Raw genomic sequence first — 16,551 nt, forward strand, 5'->3', positions numbered from 1 at the left:
TTTTCTTCAATTTTGGCCAGGTAGGGATGAAAAATTTTTTTCTTCAATATTGTGTCAGGTAGGTGTGTTTGGTCATTTGTAGTGAGGGTAAAGTGCTGGAAGAGGGATTGTGTCATTATTTAGGAAGAAATAGAGCAAAAACTCTCTCCACCCCCCCTCTCTCCAAATCCTGTTCTCAGGTGTGCTTTCTGGCAATCTTTAAAGCTGAAATTGGGGGCTTTAATGAAGTGACCCGGGCGCGTTTCCACATTTTTTATGAATGTCAGGTGTGGTAAATTAATTTTCATCACTTTTTGGAAAAATTGGTGACGGGTCATTTTTGGGTGATTTTGAGAGATTTTCGTAAGGTCCGGATATGGCAGTTTTCTTCAATTTTGGCCAGGTAGGGATGAAAAATTTTTTTCTTCAATATTGTGTCAGGTAGGTGTGTTTGGTCATTTGTAGTGAGGGTAAAGTGCTGGAAGAGGGATTGTGTCATTATTTAGGAAGAAATAGAGCAAAAACTCTCTCCACCCCCCCTCTCTCCAAATCCTGTTCTCAGGTGTGCTTTCTGGCAATCTTTAAAGCTGAAATTGGGGGCTTTAATGAAGTGACCCGGGCGCGTTTCCACATTTTTTATGAATGTCAGGTGTGGTAAATTAATTTTCATCACTTTTTGGAAAAATTGGTGACGGGTCATTTTTGGGTGATTTTGAGAGATTTTCGTAAGGTCCGGATATGGCAGTTTTCTTCAATTTTGGCCAGGTAGGGATGAAAAATTTTTTTCTTCAATATTGTGTCAGGTAGGTGTGTTTGGTCATTTGTAGTGAGGGTAAAGTGCTGGAAGAGGGATTGTGTCATTATTTAGGAAGAAATAGAGCAAAAACTCTCTCCACCCCCCCTCTCTCCAAATCCTGTTCTCAGGTGTGCTTTCTGGCAATCTTTAAAGCTGAAATTGGGGGCTTTAATGAAGTGACCCGGGCGCGTTTCCACATTTTTTATGAATGTCAGGTGTGGTAAATTAATTTTCATCACTTTTTGGAAAAATTGGTGACGGGTCATTTTTGGGTGATTTTGAGAGATTTTCGTAAGGTCCGGATATGGCAGTTTTCTTCAATTTTGGCCAGGTAGGGATGAAAAATTTTTTTCTTCAATATTGTGTCAGGTAGGTGTGTTTGGTCATTTGTAGTGAGGGTAAAGTGCTGGAAGAGGGATTGTGTCATTATTTAGGAAGAAATAGAGCAAAAACTCTCTCCACCCCCCCTCTCTCCAAATCCTGTTCTCAGGTGTGCTTTCTGGCAATCTTTAAAGCTGAAATTGGGGGCTTTAATGAAGTGACCCGGGCGCGTTTCCACATTTTTTATGAATGTCAGGTGTGGTAAATTAATTTTCATCACTTTTTGGAAAAATTGGTGACGGGTCATTTTTGGGTGATTTTGAGAGATTTTCGTAAGGTCCGGATATGGCAGTTTTCTTCAATTTTGGCCAGGTAGGGATGAAAAATTTTTTTCTTCAATATTGTGTCAGGTAGGTGTGTTTGGTCATTTGTAGTGAGGGTAAAGTGCTGGAAGAGGGATTGTGTCATTATTTAGGAAGAAATAGAGCAAAAACTCTCTCCACCCCCCCTCTCTCCAAATCCTGTTCTCAGGTGTGCTTTCTGGCAATCTTTAAAGCTGAAATTGGGGGCTTTAATGAAGTGACCCGGGCGCGTTTCCACATTTTTTATGAATGTCAGGTGTGGTAAATTAATTTTCATCACTTTTTGGAAAAATTGGTGACGGGTCATTTTTGGGTGATTTTGAGAGATTTTCGTAAGGTCCGGATATGGCAGTTTTCTTCAATTTTGGCCAGGTAGGGATGAAAAATTTTTTTCTTCAATATTGTGTCAGGTAGGTGTGTTTGGTCATTTGTAGTGAGGGTAAAGTGCTGGAAGAGGGATTGTGTCATTATTTAGGAAGAAATAGAGCAAAAACTCTCTCCACCCCCCCTCTCTCCAAATCCTGTTCTCAGGTGTGCTTTCTGGCAATCTTTAAAGCTGAAATTGGGGGCTTTAATGAAGTGACCCGGGCGCGTTTCCACATTTTTTATGAATGTCAGGTGTGGTAAATTAATTTTCATCACTTTTTGGAAAAATTGGTGACGGGTCATTTTTGGGTGATTTTGAGAGATTTTCGTAAGGTCCGGATATGGCAGTTTTCTTCAATTTTGGCCAGGTAGGGATGAAAAATTTTTTTCTTCAATATTGTGTCAGGTAGGTGTGTTTGGTCATTTGTAGTGAGGGTAAAGTGCTGGAAGAGGGATTGTGTCATTATTTAGGAAGAAATAGAGCAAAAACTCTCTCCACCCCCCCTCTCTCCAAATCCTGTTCTCAGGTGTGCTTTCTGGCAATCTTTAAAGCTGAAATTGGGGGCTTTAATGAAGTGACCCGGGCGCGTTTCCACATTTTTTATGAATGTCAGGTGTGGTAAATTAATTTTCATCACTTTTTGGAAAAATTGGTGACGGGTCATTTTTGGGTGATTTTGAGAGATTTTCGTAAGGTCCGGATATGGCAGTTTTCTTCAATTTTGGCCAGGTAGGGATGAAAAATTTTTTTCTTCAATATTGTGTCAGGTAGGTGTGTTTGGTCATTTGTAGTGAGGGTAAAGTGCTGGAAGAGGGATTGTGTCATTATTTAGGAAGAAATAGAGCAAAAACTCTCTCCACCCCCCCTCTCTCCAAATCCTGTTCTCAGGTGTGCTTTCTGGCAATCTTTAAAGCTGAAATTGGGGGCTTTAATGAAGTGACCCGGGCGCGTTTCCACATTTTTTATGAATGTCAGGTGTGGTAAATTAATTTTCATCACTTTTTGGAAAAATTGGTGACGGGTCATTTTTGGGTGATTTTGAGAGATTTTCGTAAGGTCCGGATATGGCAGTTTTCTTCAATTTTGGCCAGGTAGGGATGAAAAATTTTTTTCTTCAATATTGTGTCAGGTAGGTGTGTTTGGTCATTTGTAGTGAGGGTAAAGTGCTGGAAGAGGGATTGTGTCATTATTTAGGAAGAAATAGAGCAAAAACTCTCTCCACCCCCCCTCTCTCCAAATCCTGTTCTCAGGTGTGCTTTCTGGCAATCTTTAAAGCTGAAATTGGGGGCTTTAATGAAGTGACCCGGGCGCGTTTCCACATTTTTTATGAATGTCAGGTGTGGTAAATTAATTTTCATCACTTTTTGGAAAAATTGGTGACGGGTCATTTTTGGGTGATTTTGAGAGATTTTCGTAAGGTCCGGATATGGCAGTTTTCTTCAATTTTGGCCAGGTAGGGATGAAAAATTTTTTTCTTCAATATTGTGTCAGGTAGGTGTGTTTGGTCATTTGTAGTGAGGGTAAAGTGCTGGAAGAGGGATTGTGTCATTATTTAGGAAGAAATAGAGCAAAAACTCTCTCCACCCCCCCTCTCTCCAAATCCTGTTCTCAGGTGTGCTTTCTGGCAATCTTTAAAGCTGAAATTGGGGGCTTTAATGAAGTGACCCGGGCGCGTTTCCACATTTTTTATGAATGTCAGGTGTGGTAAATTAATTTTCATCACTTTTTGGAAAAATTGGTGACGGGTCATTTTTGGGTGATTTTGAGAGATTTTCGTAAGGTCCGGATATGGCAGTTTTCTTCAATTTTGGCCAGGTAGGGATGAAAAATTTTTTTCTTCAATATTGTGTCAGGTAGGTGTGTTTGGTCATTTGTAGTGAGGGTAAAGTGCTGGAAGAGGGATTGTGTCATTATTTAGGAAGAAATAGAGCAAAAACTCTCTCCACCCCCCCTCTCTCCAAATCCTGTTCTCAGGTGTGCTTTCTGGCAATCTTTAAAGCTGAAATTGGGGGCTTTAATGAAGTGACCCGGGCGCGTTTCCACATTTTTTATGAATGTCAGGTGTGGTAAATTAATTTTCATCACTTTTTGGAAAAATTGGTGACGGGTCATTTTTGGGTGATTTTGAGAGATTTTCGTAAGGTCCGGATATGGCAGTTTTCTTCAATTTTGGCCAGGTAGGGATGAAAAATTTTTTTCTTCAATATTGTGTCAGGTAGGTGTGTTTGGTCATTTGTAGTGAGGGTAAAGTGCTGGAAGAGGGATTGTGTCATTATTTAGGAAGAAATAGAGCAAAAACTCTCTCCACCCCCCCTCTCTCCAAATCCTGTTCTCAGGTGTGCTTTCTGGCAATCTTTAAAGCTGAAATTGGGGGCTTTAATGAAGTGACCCGGGCGCGTTTCCACATTTTTTATGAATGTCAGGTGTGGTAAATTAATTTTCATCACTTTTTGGAAAAATTGGTGACGGGTCATTTTTGGGTGATTTTGAGAGATTTTCGTAAGGTCCGGATATGGCAGTTTTCTTCAATTTTGGCCAGGTAGGGATGAAAAATTTTTTTCTTCAATATTGTGTCAGGTAGGTGTGTTTGGTCATTTGTAGTGAGGGTAAAGTGCTGGAAGAGGGATTGTGTCATTATTTAGGAAGAAATAGAGCAAAAACTCTCTCCACCCCCCCTCTCTCCAAATCCTGTTCTCAGGTGTGCTTTCTGGCAATCTTTAAAGCTGAAATTGGGGGCTTTAATGAAGTGACCCGGGCGCGTTTCCACATTTTTTATGAATGTCAGGTGTGGTAAATTAATTTTCATCACTTTTTGGAAAAATTGGTGACGGGTCATTTTTGGGTGATTTTGAGAGATTTTCGTAAGGTCCGGATATGGCAGTTTTCTTCAATTTTGGCCAGGTAGGGATGAAAAATTTTTTTCTTCAATATTGTGTCAGGTAGGTGTGTTTGGTCATTTGTAGTGAGGGTAAAGTGCTGGAAGAGGGATTGTGTCATTATTTAGGAAGAAATAGAGCAAAAACTCTCTCCACCCCCCCTCTCTCCAAATCCTGTTCTCAGGTGTGCTTTCTGGCAATCTTTAAAGCTGAAATTGGGGGCTTTAATGAAGTGACCCGGGCGCGTTTCCACATTTTTTATGAATGTCAGGTGTGGTAAATTAATTTTCATCACTTTTTGGAAAAATTGGTGACGGGTCATTTTTGGGTGATTTTGAGAGATTTTCGTAAGGTCCGGATATGGCAGTTTTCTTCAATTTTGGCCAGGTAGGGATGAAAAATTTTTTTCTTCAATATTGTGTCAGGTAGGTGTGTTTGGTCATTTGTAGTGAGGGTAAAGTGCTGGAAGAGGGATTGTGTCATTATTTAGGAAGAAATAGAGCAAAAACTCTCTCCACCCCCCCTCTCTCCAAATCCTGTTCTCAGGTGTGCTTTCTGGCAATCTTTAAAGCTGAAATTGGGGGCTTTAATGAAGTGACCCGGGCGCGTTTCCACATTTTTTATGAATGTCAGGTGTGGTAAATTAATTTTCATCACTTTTTGGAAAAATTGGTGACGGGTCATTTTTGGGTGATTTTGAGAGATTTTCGTAAGGTCCGGATATGGCAGTTTTCTTCAATTTTGGCCAGGTAGGGATGAAAAATTTTTTTCTTCAATATTGTGTCAGGTAGGTGTGTTTGGTCATTTGTAGTGAGGGTAAAGTGCTGGAAGAGGGATTGTGTCATTATTTAGGAAGAAATAGAGCAAAAACTCTCTCCACCCCCCCTCTCTCCAAATCCTGTTCTCAGGTGTGCTTTCTGGCAATCTTTAAAGCTGAAATTGGGGGCTTTAATGAAGTGACCCGGGCGCGTTTCCACATTTTTTATGAATGTCAGGTGTGGTAAATTAATTTTCATCACTTTTTGGAAAAATTGGTGACGGGTCATTTTTGGGTGATTTTGAGAGATTTTCGTAAGGTCCGGATATGGCAGTTTTCTTCAATTTTGGCCAGGTAGGGATGAAAAATTTTTTTCTTCAATATTGTGTCAGGTAGGTGTGTTTGGTCATTTGTAGTGAGGGTAAAGTGCTGGAAGAGGGATTGTGTCATTATTTAGGAAGAAATAGAGCAAAAACTCTCTCCACCCCCCCTCTCTCCAAATCCTGTTCTCAGGTGTGCTTTCTGGCAATCTTTAAAGCTGAAATTGGGGGCTTTAATGAAGTGACCCGGGCGCGTTTCCACATTTTTTATGAATGTCAGGTGTGGTAAATTAATTTTCATCACTTTTTGGAAAAATTGGTGACGGGTCATTTTTGGGTGATTTTGAGAGATTTTCGTAAGGTCCGGATATGGCAGTTTTCTTCAATTTTGGCCAGGTAGGGATGAAAAATTTTTTTCTTCAATATTGTGTCAGGTAGGTGTGTTTGGTCATTTGTAGTGAGGGTAAAGTGCTGGAAGAGGGATTGTGTCATTATTTAGGAAGAAATAGAGCAAAAACTCTCTACACCCCCCCTCTCTCCAAATCCTGTTCTCAGGTGTGCTTTCTGGCAATCTTTAAAGCTGAAATTGGGGGCTTTAATGAAGTGACCCGGGCGCGTTTCCACATTTTTTATGAATGTCAGGTGTGGTAAATTAATTTTCATCACTTTTTGGAAAAATTGGTGACGGGTCATTTTTGGGTGATTTTGAGAGATTTTCGTAAGGTCCGGATATGGCAGTTTTCTTCAATTTTGGCCAGGTAGGGATGAAAAATTTTTTTCTTCAATATTGTGTCAGGTAGGTGTGTTTGGTCATTTGTAGTGAGGGTAAAGTGCTGGAAGAGGGATTGTGTCATTATTTAGGAAGAAATAGAGCAAAAACTCTCTCCACCCCCCCTCTCTCCAAATCCTGTTCTCAGGTGTGCTTTCTGGCAATCTTTAAAGCTGAAATTGGGGGCTTTAATGAAGTGACCCGGGCGCGTTTCCACATTTTTTATGAATGTCAGGTGTGGTAAATTAATTTTCATCACTTTTTGGAAAAATTGGTGACGGGTCATTTTTGGGTGATTTTGAGAGATTTTCGTAAGGTCCGGATATGGCAGTTTTCTTCAATTTTGGCCAGGTAGGGATGAAAAATTTTTTTCTTCAATATTGTGTCAGGTAGGTGTGTTTGGTCATTTGTAGTGAGGGTAAAGTGCTGGAAGAGGGATTGTGTCATTATTTAGGAAGAAATAGAGCAAAAACTCTCTCCACCCCCCCTCTCTCCAAATCCTGTTCTCAGGTGTGCTTTCTGGCAATCTTTAAAGCTGAAATTGGGGGCTTTAATGAAGTGACCCGGGCGCGTTTCCACATTTTTTATGAATGTCAGGTGTGGTAAATTAATTTTCATCACTTTTTGGAAAAATTGGTGACGGGTCATTTTTGGGTGATTTTGAGAGATTTTCGTAAGGTCCGGATATGGCAGTTTTCTTCAATTTTGGCCAGGTAGGGATGAAAAATTTTTTTCTTCAATATTGTGTCAGGTAGGTGTGTTTGGTCATTTGTAGTGAGGGTAAAGTGCTGGAAGAGGGATTGTGTCATTATTTAGGAAGAAATAGAGCAAAAACTCTCTCCACCCCCCCTCTCTCCAAATCCTGTTCTCAGGTGTGCTTTCTGGCAATCTTTAAAGCTGAAATTGGGGGCTTTAATGAAGTGACCCGGGCGCGTTTCCACATTTTTTATGAATGTCAGGTGTGGTAAATTAATTTTCATCACTTTTTGGAAAAATTGGTGACGGGTCATTTTTGGGTGATTTTGAGAGATTTTCGTAAGGTCCGGATATGGCAGTTTTCTTCAATTTTGGCCAGGTAGGGATGAAAAATTTTTTTCTTCAATATTGTGTCAGGTAGGTGTGTTTGGTCATTTGTAGTGAGGGTAAAGTGCTGGAAGAGGGATTGTGTCATTATTTAGGAAGAAATAGAGCAAAAACTCTCTCCACCCCCCCTCTCTCCAAATCCTGTTCTCAGGTGTGCTTTCTGGCAATCTTTAAAGCTGAAATTGGGGGCTTTAATGAAGTGACCCGGGCGCGTTTCCACATTTTTTATGAATGTCAGGTGTGGTAAATTAATTTTCATCACTTTTTGGAAAAATTGGTGACGGGTCATTTTTGGGTGATTTTGAGAGATTTTCGTAAGGTCCGGATATGGCAGTTTTCTTCAATTTTGGCCAGGTAGGGATGAAAAATTTTTTTCTTCAATATTGTGTCAGGTAGGTGTGTTTGGTCATTTGTAGTGAGGGTAAAGTGCTGGAAGAGGGATTGTGTCATTATTTAGGAAGAAATAGAGCAAAAACTCTCTCCACCCCCCCTCTCTCCAAATCCTGTTCTCAGGTGTGCTTTCTGGCAATCTTTAAAGCTGAAATTGGGGGCTTTAATGAAGTGACCCGGGCGCGTTTCCACATTTTTTATGAATGTCAGGTGTGGTAAATTAATTTTCATCACTTTTTGGAAAAATTGGTGACGGGTCATTTTTGGGTGATTTTGAGAGATTTTCGTAAGGTCCGGATATGGCAGTTTTCTTCAATTTTGGCCAGGTAGGGATGAAAAATTTTTTTCTTCAATATTGTGTCAGGTAGGTGTGTTTGGTCATTTGTAGTGAGGGTAAAGTGCTGGAAGAGGGATTGTGTCATTATTTAGGAAGAAATAGAGCAAAAACTCTCTCCACCCCCCCTCTCTCCAAATCCTGTTCTCAGGTGTGCTTTCTGGCAATCTTTAAAGCTGAAATTGGGGGCTTTAATGAAGTGACCCGGGCGCGTTTCCACATTTTTTATGAATGTCAGGTGTGGTAAATTAATTTTCATCACTTTTTGGAAAAATTGGTGACGGGTCATTTTTGGGTGATTTTGAGAGATTTTCGTAAGGTCCGGATATGGCAGTTTTCTTCAATTTTGGCCAGGTAGGGATGAAAAATTTTTTTCTTCAATATTGTGTCAGGTAGGTGTGTTTGGTCATTTGTAGTGAGGGTAAAGTGCTGGAAGAGGGATTGTGTCATTATTTAGGAAGAAATAGAGCAAAAACTCTCTCCACCCCCCCTCTCTCCAAATCCTGTTCTCAGGTGTGCTTTCTGGCAATCTTTAAAGCTGAAATTGGGGGCTTTAATGAAGTGACCCGGGCGCGTTTCCACATTTTTTATGAATGTCAGGTGTGGTAAATTAATTTTCATCACTTTTTGGAAAAATTGGTGACGGGTCATTTTTGGGTGATTTTGAGAGATTTTCGTAAGGTCCGGATATGGCAGTTTTCTTCAATTTTGGCCAGGTAGGGATGAAAAATTTTTTTCTTCAATATTGTGTCAGGTAGGTGTGTTTGGTCATTTGTAGTGAGGGTAAAGTGCTGGAAGAGGGATTGTGTCATTATTTAGGAAGAAATAGAGCAAAAACTCTCTCCACCCCCCCTCTCTCCAAATCCTGTTCTCAGGTGTGCTTTCTGGCAATCTTTAAAGCTGAAATTGGGGGCTTTAATGAAGTGACCCGGGCGCGTTTCCACATTTTTTATGAATGTCAGGTGTGGTAAATTAATTTTCATCACTTTTTGGAAAAATTGGTGACGGGTCATTTTTGGGTGATTTTGAGAGATTTTCGTAAGGTCCGGATATGGCAGTTTTCTTCAATTTTGGCCAGGTAGGGATGAAAAATTTTTTTCTTCAATATTGTGTCAGGTAGGTGTGTTTGGTCATTTGTAGTGAGGGTAAAGTGCTGGAAGAGGGATTGTGTCATTATTTAGGAAGAAATAGAGCAAAAACTCTCTCCACCCCCCCTCTCTCCAAATCCTGTTCTCAGGTGTGCTTTCTGGCAATCTTTAAAGCTGAAATTGGGGGCTTTAATGAAGTGACCCGGGCGCGTTTCCACATTTTTTATGAATGTCAGGTGTGGTAAATTAATTTTCATCACTTTTTGGAAAAATTGGTGACGGGTCATTTTTGGGTGATTTTGAGAGATTTTCGTAAGGTCCGGATATGGCAGTTTTCTTCAATTTTGGCCAGGTAGGGATGAAAAATTTTTTTCTTCAATATTGTGTCAGGTAGGTGTGTTTGGTCATTTGTAGTGAGGGTAAAGTGCTGGAAGAGGGATTGTGTCATTATTTAGGAAGAAATAGAGCAAAAACTCTCTCCACCCCCCCTCTCTCCAAATCCTGTTCTCAGGTGTGCTTTCTGGCAATCTTTAAAGCTGAAATTGGGGGCTTTAATGAAGTGACCCGGGCGCGTTTCCACATTTTTTATGAATGTCAGGTGTGGTAAATTAATTTTCATCACTTTTTGGAAAAATTGGTGACGGGTCATTTTTGGGTGATTTTGAGAGATTTTCGTAAGGTCCGGATATGGCAGTTTTCTTCAATTTTGGCCAGGTAGGGATGAAAAATTTTTTTCTTCAATATTGTGTCAGGTAGGTGTGTTTGGTCATTTGTAGTGAGGGTAAAGTGCTGGAAGAGGGATTGTGTCATTATTTAGGAAGAAATAGAGCAAAAACTCTCTCCACCCCCCCTCTCTCCAAATCCTGTTCTCAGGTGTGCTTTCTGGCAATCTTTAAAGCTGAAATTGGGGGCTTTAATGAAGTGACCCGGGCGCGTTTCCACATTTTTTATGAATGTCAGGTGTGGTAAATTAATTTTCATCACTTTTTGGAAAAATTGGTGACGGGTCATTTTTGGGTGATTTTGAGAGATTTTCGTAAGGTCCGGATATGGCAGTTTTCTTCAATTTTGGCCAGGTAGGGATGAAAAATTTTTTTCTTCAATATTGTGTCAGGTAGGTGTGTTTGGTCATTTGTAGTGAGGGTAAAGTGCTGGAAGAGGGATTGTGTCATTATTTAGGAAGAAATAGAGCAAAAACTCTCTCCACCCCCCCTCTCTCCAAATCCTGTTCTCAGGTGTGCTTTCTGGCAATCTTTAAAGCTGAAATTGGGGGCTTTAATGAAGTGACCCGGGCGCGTTTCCACATTTTTTATGAATGTCAGGTGTGGTAAATTAATTTTCATCACTTTTTGGAAAAATTGGTGACGGGTCATTTTTGGGTGATTTTGAGAGATTTTCGTAAGGTCCGGATATGGCAGTTTTCTTCAATTTTGGCCAGGTAGGGATGAAAAATTTTTTTCTTCAATATTGTGTCAGGTAGGTGTGTTTGGTCATTTGTAGTGAGGGTAAAGTGCTGGAAGAGGGATTGTGTCATTATTTAGGAAGAAATAGAGCAAAAACTCTCTCCACCCCCCCTCTCTCCAAATCCTGTTCTCAGGTGTGCTTTCTGGCAATCTTTAAAGCTGAAATTGGGGGCTTTAATGAAGTGACCCGGGCGCGTTTCCACATTTTTTATGAATGTCAGGTGTGGTAAATTAATTTTCATCACTTTTTGGAAAAATTGGTGACGGGTCATTTTTGGGTGATTTTGAGAGATTTTCGTAAGGTCCGGATATGGCAGTTTTCTTCAATTTTGGCCAGGTAGGGATGAAAAATTTTTTTCTTCAATATTGTGTCAGGTAGGTGTGTTTGGTCATTTGTAGTGAGGGTAAAGTGCTGGAAGAGGGATTGTGTCATTATTTAGGAAGAAATAGAGCAAAAACTCTCTCCACCCCCCCTCTCTCCAAATCCTGTTCTCAGGTGTGCTTTCTGGCAATCTTTAAAGCTGAAATTGGGGGCTTTAATGAAGTGACCCGGGCGCGTTTCCACATTTTTTATGAATGTCAGGTGTGGTAAATTAATTTTCATCACTTTTTGGAAAAATTGGTGACGGGTCATTTTTGGGTGATTTTGAGAGATTTTCGTAAGGTCCGGATATGGCAGTTTTCTTCAATTTTGGCCAGGTAGGGATGAAAAATTTTTTTCTTCAATATTGTGTCAGGTAGGTGTGTTTGGTCATTTGTAGTGAGGGTAAAGTGCTGGAAGAGGGATTGTGTCATTATTTAGGAAGAAATAGAGCAAAAACTCTCTCCACCCCCCCTCTCTCCAAATCCTGTTCTCAGGTGTGCTTTCTGGCAATCTTTAAAGCTGAAATTGGGGGCTTTAATGAAGTGACCCGGGCGCGTTTCCACATTTTTTATGAATGTCAGGTGTGGTAAATTAATTTTCATCACTTTTTGGAAAAATTGGTGACGGGTCATTTTTGGGTGATTTTGAGAGATTTTCGTAAGGTCCGGATATGGCAGTTTTCTTCAATTTTGGCCAGGTAGGGATGAAAAATTTTTTTCTTCAATATTGTGTCAGGTAGGTGTGTTTGGTCATTTGTAGTGAGGGTAAAGTGCTGGAAGAGGGATTGTGTCATTATTTAGGAAGAAATAGAGCAAAAACTCTCTCCACCCCCCCTCTCTCCAAATCCTGTTCTCAGGTGTGCTTTCTGGCAATCTTTAAAGCTGAAATTGGGGGCTTTAATGAAGTGACCCGGGCGCGTTTCCACATTTTTTATGAATGTCAGGTGTGGTAAATTAATTTTCATCACTTTTTGGAAAAATTGGTGACGGGTCATTTTTGGGTGATTTTGAGAGATTTTCGTAAGGTCCGGATATGGCAGTTTTCTTCAATTTTGGCCAGGTAGGGATGAAAAATTTTTTTCTTCAATATTGTGTCAGGTAGGTGTGTTTGGTCATTTGTAGTGAGGGTAAAGTGCTGGAAGAGGGATTGTGTCATTATTTAGGAAGAAATAGAGCAAAAACTCTCTCCACCCCCCCTCTCTCCAAATCCTGTTCTCAGGTGTGCTTTCTGGCAATCTTTAAAGCTGAAATTGGGGGCTTTAATGAAGTGACCCGGGCGCGTTTCCACATTTTTTATGAATGTCAGGTGTGGTAAATTAATTTTCATCACTTTTTGGAAAAATTGGTGACGGGTCATTTTTGGGTGATTTTGAGAGATTTTCGTAAGGTCCGGATATGGCAGTTTTCTTCAATTTTGGCCAGGTAGGGATGAAAAATTTTTTTCTTCAATATTGTGTCAGGTAGGTGTGTTTGGTCATTTGTAGTGAGGGTAAAGTGCTGGAAGAGGGATTGTGTCATTATTTAGGAAGAAATAGAGCAAAAACTCTCTCCACCCCCCCTCTCTCCAAATCCTGTTCTCAGGTGTGCTTTCTGGCAATCTTTAAAGCTGAAATTGGGGGCTTTAATGAAGTGACCCGGGCGCGTTTCCACATTTTTTATGAATGTCAGGTGTGGTAAATTAATTTTCATCACTTTTTGGAAAAATTGGTGACGGGTCATTTTTGGGTGATTTTGAGAGATTTTCGTAAGGTCCGGATATGGCAGTTTTCTTCAATTTTGGCCAGGTAGGGATGAAAAATTTTTTTCTTCAATATTGTGTCAGGTAGGTGTGTTTGGTCATTTGTAGTGAGGGTAAAGTGCTGGAAGAGGGATTGTGTCATTATTTAGGAAGAAATAGAGCAAAAACTCTCTCCACCCCCCCTCTCTCCAAATCCTGTTCTCAGGTGTGCTTTCTGGCAATCTTTAAAGCTGAAATTGGGGGCTTTAATGAAGTGACCCGGGCGCGTTTCCACATTTTTTATGAATGTCAGGTGTGGTAAATTAATTTTCATCACTTTTTGGAAAAATTGGTGACGGGTCATTTTTGGGTGATTTTGAGAGATTTTCGTAAGGTCCGGATATGGCAGTTTTCTTCAATTTTGGCCAGGTAGGGATGAAAAATTTTTTTCTTCAATATTGTGTCAGGTAGGTGTGTTTGGTCATTTGTAGTGAGGGTAAAGTGCTGGAAGAGGGATTGTGTCATTATTTAGGAAGAAATAGAGCAAAAACTCTCTCCACCCCCCCTCTCTCCAAATCCTGTTCTCAGGTGTGCTTTCTGGCAATCTTTAAAGCTGAAATTGGGGGCTTTAATGAAGTGACCCGGGCGCGTTTCCACATTTTTTATGAATGTCAGGTGTGGTAAATTAATTTTCATCACTTTTTGGAAAAATTGGTGACGGGTCATTTTTGGGTGATTTTGAGAGATTTTCGTAAGGTCCGGATATGGCAGTTTTCTTCAATTTTGGCCAGGTAGGGATGAAAAATTTTTTTCTTCAATATTGTGTCAGGTAGGTGTGTTTGGTCATTTGTAGTGAGGGTAAAGTGCTGGAAGAGGGATTGTGTCATTATTTAGGAAGAAATAGAGCAAAAACTCTCTCCACCCCCCCTCTCTCCAAATCCTGTTCTCAGGTGTGCTTTCTGGCAATCTTTAAAGCTGAAATTGGGGGCTTTAATGAAGTGACCCGGGCGCGTTTCCACATTTTTTATGAATGTCAGGTGTGGTAAATTAATTTTCATCACTTTTTGGAAAAATTGGTGACGGGTCATTTTTGGGTGATTTTGAGAGATTTTCGTAAGGTCCGGATATGGCAGTTTTCTTCAATTTTGGCCAGGTAGGGATGAAAAATTTTTTTCTTCAATATTGTGTCAGGTAGGTGTGTTTGGTCATTTGTAGTGAGGGTAAAGTGCTGGAAGAGGGATTGTGTCATTATTTAGGAAGAAATAGAGCAAAAACTCTCTCCACCCCCCCTCTCTCCAAATCCTGTTCTCAGGTGTGCTTTCTGGCAATCTTTAAAGCTGAAATTGGGGGCTTTAATGAAGTGACCCGGGCGCGTTTCCACATTTTTTATGAATGTCAGGTGTGGTAAATTAATTTTCATCACTTTTTGGAAAAATTGGTGACGGGTCATTTTTGGGTGATTTTGAGAGATTTTCGTAAGGTCCGGATATGGCAGTTTTCTTCAATTTTGGCCAGGTAGGGATGAAAAATTTTTTTCTTCAATATTGTGTCAGGTAGGTGTGTTTGGTCATTTGTAGTGAGGGTAAAGTGCTGGAAGAGGGATTGTGTCATTATTTAGGAAGAAATAGAGCAAAAACTCTCTCCACCCCCCCTCTCTCCAAATCCTGTTCTCAGGTGTGCTTTCTGGCAATCTTTAAAGCTGAAATTGGGGGCTTTAATGAAGTGACCCGGGCGCGTTTCCACATTTTTTATGAATGTCAGGTGTGGTAAATTAATTTTCATCACTTTTTGGAAAAATTGGTGACGGGTCATTTTTGGGTGATTTTGAGAGATTTTCGTAAGGTCCGGATATGGCAGTTTTCTTCAATTTTGGCCAGGTAGGGATGAAAAATTTTTTTCTTCAATATTGTGTCAGGTAGGTGTGTTTGGTCATTTGTAGTGAGGGTAAAGTGCTGGAAGAGGGATTGTGTCATTATTTAGGAAGAAATAGAGCAAAAACTCTCTCCACCCCCCCTCTCTCCAAATCCTGTTCTCAGGTGTGCTTTCTGGCAATCTTTAAAGCTGAAATTGGGGGCTTTAATGAAGTGACCCGGGCGCGTTTCCACATTTTTTATGAATGTCAGGTGTGGTAAATTAATTTTCATCACTTTTTGGAAAAATTGGTGACGGGTCATTTTTGGGTGATTTTGAGAGATTTTCGTAAGGTCCGGATATGGCAGTTTTCTTCAATTTTGGCCAGGTAGGGATGAAAAATTTTTTTCTTCAATATTGTGTCAGGTAGGTGTGTTTGGTCATTTGTAGTGAGGGTAAAGTGCTGGAAGAGGGATTGTGTCATTATTTAGGAAGAAATAGAGCAAAAACTCTCTCCACCCCCCCTCTCTCCAAATCCTGTTCTCAGGTGTGCTTTCTGGCAATCTTTAAAGCTGAAATTGGGGGCTTTAATGAAGTGACCCGGGCGCGTTTCCACATTTTTTATGAATGTCAGGTGTGGTAAATTAATTTTCATCACTTTTTGGAAAAATTGGTGACGGGTCATTTTTGGGTGATTTTGAGAGATTTTCGTAAGGTCCGGATATGGCAGTTTTCTTCAATTTTGGCCAGGTAGGGATGAAAAATTTTTTTCTTCAATATTGTGTCAGGTAGGTGTGTTTGGTCATTTGTAGTGAGGGTAAAGTGCTGGAAGAGGGATTGTGTCATTATTTAGGAAGAAATAGAGCAAAAACTCTCTCCACCCCCCCTCTCTCCAAATCCTGTTCTCAGGTGTGCTTTCTGGCAATCTTTAAAGCTGAAATTGGGGGCTTTAATGAAGTGACCCGGGCGCGTTTCCACATTTTTTATGAATGTCAGGTGTGGTAAATTAATTTTCATCACTTTTTGGAAAAATTGGTGACGGGTCATTTTTGGGTGATTTTGAGAGATTTTCGTAAGGTCCGGATATGGCAGTTTTCTTCAATTTTGGCCAGGTAGGGATGAAAAATTTTTTTCTTCAATATTGTGTCAGGTAGGTGTGTTTGGTCATTTGTAGTGAGGGTAAAGTGCTGGAAGAGGGATTGTGTCATTATTTAGGAAGAAATAGAGCAAAAACTCTCTCCACCCCCCCTCTCTCCAAATCCTGTTCTCAGGTGTGCTTTCTGGCAATCTTTAAAGCTGAAATTGGGGGCTTTAATGAAGTGACCCGGGCGCGTTTCCACATTTTTTATGAATGTCAGGTGTGGTAAATTAATTTTCATCACTTTTTGGAAAAATTGGTGACGGGTCATTTTTGGGTGATTTTGAGAGATTTTCGTAAGGTCCGGATATGGCAGTTTTCTTCAATTTTGGCCAGGTAGGGATGAAAAATTTTTTTCTTCAATATTGTGTCAGGTAGGTGTGTTTGGTCATTTGTAGTGAGGGTAAAGTGCTGGAAGAGGGATTGTGTCATTATTTAGGAAGAAATAGAGCAAAAACTCTCTCCACCCCCCCTCTCTCCAAATCCTGTTCTCAGGTGTGCTTTCTGGCAATCTTTAAAGCTGAAATTGGGGGCTTTAATGAAGTGACCCGGGCGCGTTTCCACATTTTTTATGAAT

Source organism: Lingula anatina, unplaced genomic scaffold (assembly GCF_051362555.1).
Source record: "Lingula anatina isolate TDL-2025a unplaced genomic scaffold, LinAna3.0 unanchor8, whole genome shotgun sequence".
Taxonomy (NCBI): domain Eukaryota; kingdom Metazoa; phylum Brachiopoda; class Lingulata; order Lingulida; family Lingulidae; genus Lingula; species Lingula anatina.